We start from the raw sequence: 3,043 nt of genomic DNA on the forward strand, positions 1-3,043 counted from the left end.
GTTGTTGGTTTTTTTGCTGTTGAGTTATATAAGCTGTTTGTATATTTTAGAGATTAAGCCCTTGTCGTTTGCATCATTTGAAACTATTTTCTCCCATTTCATAGGCCGTCTTCTAGGTTTTTTTTAATGGTTTTGATAGAGATAGAGTAGGCACAGGTGGTTGTAGAAGTCCCAATAGGAGATCATAGATAAAGAGGGAAACCTGGGATTTGTTGGGAGACCACTGTGTAAGTTCAAGAAAACCATCAGAATAAGGCAGGCTTGCCTAACTAGTGGAGGTGTGAGAATTGCCTTAGGTCATTGGGTGGGGGATGGAATGAGGCCTGCATTCAGATTCAGACCAAGGGCAGGAGTTTGAAGACTGCCCTTCAGCTGATTTGAATACATACCTTACTGGATACTAAGGAGGAGCTACTACTCCCGGAAAGGAAGAGGCAGGCCTTTCCAACCCCTACGCCCCTTGGATGGTAAAACTGTGGCCCACCAGCTCCTTGGGCAAAGCTTCCTTGCCTGTCTGCTTGCACTTCTTACAAGTATCCTATCCTAATAAATCTGTTTCTTGCCTATCACTGTCTCTTGCTGAATTCCTTCTGCACAGAGGCATAAAGAACCTGAGCCTTGGTGAGTCCAGACATAGGGTGAGTAACTTGAATTTAAAACCGTGGGTTTAAGCCCCAGTCTGGCTTTTGTCTGGGTTCAAGTCCCAGCACGTGGGTTCAAGTCCCAATCTGTGTTCTGGCTAGGTTCAGGCTGTTAGTGCTGTCAGTTTCAGTTTCCTTTGCTGTGCGAAAACTTGTCAGTTTGATTAGGTCCCATTGGTTTGTTTTTGTTTTTATTTCTGTTGCCTTGGGAGACTGACCTTAAGAAAACATTTGTATGGTTGCTGTCAGAGAACGTTTTGCCTGTGTTCTCTTCTAGGAGTTTGATGGTGTCTTGTCTTATGTTTAAGTCTTTAAGCCATTTTGAGTTTATTTTTGGGCATGGTGTGAGGGTGTGTTCCAGTTTCATTGATTTACATGCAGCTGTCCAGTTTTCCAGCACCACTTGCTGAAGAGACTGTCTTTCCCCCATTTTATATTCCTCACTCCTTTGTTGAAGATTAATTGACCCTAGGTGTCTGGGTTTATTTCTGGGTTCTCTATTCAGTTCCGTTGGTCGTTATGTCTGTTTCAGTACCAGTACCACACTGTCTTGATGACTGTGGCTTTGTAGTATTGCCTGAAGTCTGGGAGAGTTATGCCTCCTGCTTGGTTTTTGTTTCTCAGGATTGCTTTGGCAATTCTGGGTCTTTTGTGGTTCCATATGAATTTTTGGATTGTTTGTTCTAGTTCTGTGGAAAATGTCCTGGGTAATTTGATAGGGATTGCACTGAATCTGTAGATTGCTTTGGGTAGTATGGCCATTTTTATGATATTAATTCTTCCAACCCAGGAGCATGGAATATCTTTCCATTTCTTTACGTCTTCTTTCGTTTCCTTGATTAATGTTTTATAGTTCTCAGCAAGTAAGTCTTTCACCTCCTTGGTCAGATTTATTCTTAGTTATTTAATTTTGGGGGTGTGATTTTAAAAGGTTTTGTATTTCTATATTCCTTTTCTTCTTTTTTTGTCTTCTTTTTTTTTTTGTCTTTTTGCCTTTTCTAGGGCCGCTCCTGTGGCATATGGAGGTTCCCACGCTAGGGGTCTAATCAGAGCTATAGCCACCGGCCTACGCCAGAGCCACAGCAATGAGGGATCCAAGCCGAGTCTGCAGCCTACACCACAGCTCACGGCAATGCCGGATCCTTAACCCACTGAGCAAGGCCAGGGATCGAACCCACAACCTCATGGTTCCTAGTCAGATTCGTTAACCACTGAACCACGACGGGAATTCCTCTATATTCCTTTTCTAATATTTCATTGTTAGTATACAAAAATGCAAGTGATTTCTGAATGTTAATCTTGTATCCTGCTATTTTGCTGAATTCATTGATTAGTTTGAGTAGGTTTTTTTTTTCTTTGGTCTTTTTAAGGCCACCCTGATGGCGCATGGAGGTTCCCAGGCTAGGGGTCAAATCAGACCTGTAGCCACCAGCCTACACCACAGCCACAATGCTAGATCCAAGCCATATCTGTGACCTACACCAAAGCTCATGGGAACTCTGGATCTTTAACCCACTGAGCAAGGCCAGGGATCGAACCTGTGTCCTCATAGATACAAGTCAGATTCGTCTCTGCTGAGCCTTGCCAGGAACTCCAGTTCGAGTAGTTTTTGTGTGGAGTCCTTATGGTTTTCTATATGGAGTATCATGTCATCTGCATACAGTGACAATTTTATCTCTTCTTTTCCAATTTGGATACCTTTTATTTCTTTTGCTTGTCTGATTGCTGTGGCTAGGACTTCCAATACTATGTTGAATAAGAGTGGTGAGAGTGGGCATCCTTGTCTTGTTCTGGATTTTAGTGGGAAGGCTTTCAGCTTTTCTCAATCAAGTATTCATCATAAATGGCTTTGATATGTTAAGACAGGTTCCCTCTATACCCACCTTGGTAAGAGCTTTTCTCATGAATGATGTTGGACTTTGTCGAATGCTTTTTCTGCACCTATTGAAAAGATCAAGTGGTTTTTGACTTTTCTTGATGTGGTGTATAACGTTGATTGATTTGCATATGTTGAACCATCCTTATGAACCTGGGATGAATCCCACTTGGCCGTGATGACCTTTTTTGTATGTTGTTGGATTTGGTTGGCTAAAATTTTGTTGAGAATTTTTGCATCTATATTCATCAAAGATATTGGCCTATAAATTTCTTTTTTGGTAGTATCATTGTCTGGTTTTTGTATTAGGGTGATGGCGGCTTCATAGAATGTCTTTGGGAGTGTTCCTTCTTCAAACTTTGGTAAGGTTTGAAGTATTGTAAAACAAAATTTTAAGTAATAGTTCTATCAAATGGATAAACTTGGATGTTTCCTTGTTCAAATGGGCAAAATGCATCTTTGGGGAAATAAAGACTGAATGACACTGAGCTTCTTCCTTATAATGGAGAATGGTAATATTTGAAAT

This window comes from Phacochoerus africanus, chromosome X, assembly GCF_016906955.1.
Source record: "Phacochoerus africanus isolate WHEZ1 chromosome X, ROS_Pafr_v1, whole genome shotgun sequence".
Classification (NCBI taxonomy): Eukaryota; Metazoa; Chordata; class Mammalia; order Artiodactyla; family Suidae; genus Phacochoerus; species Phacochoerus africanus.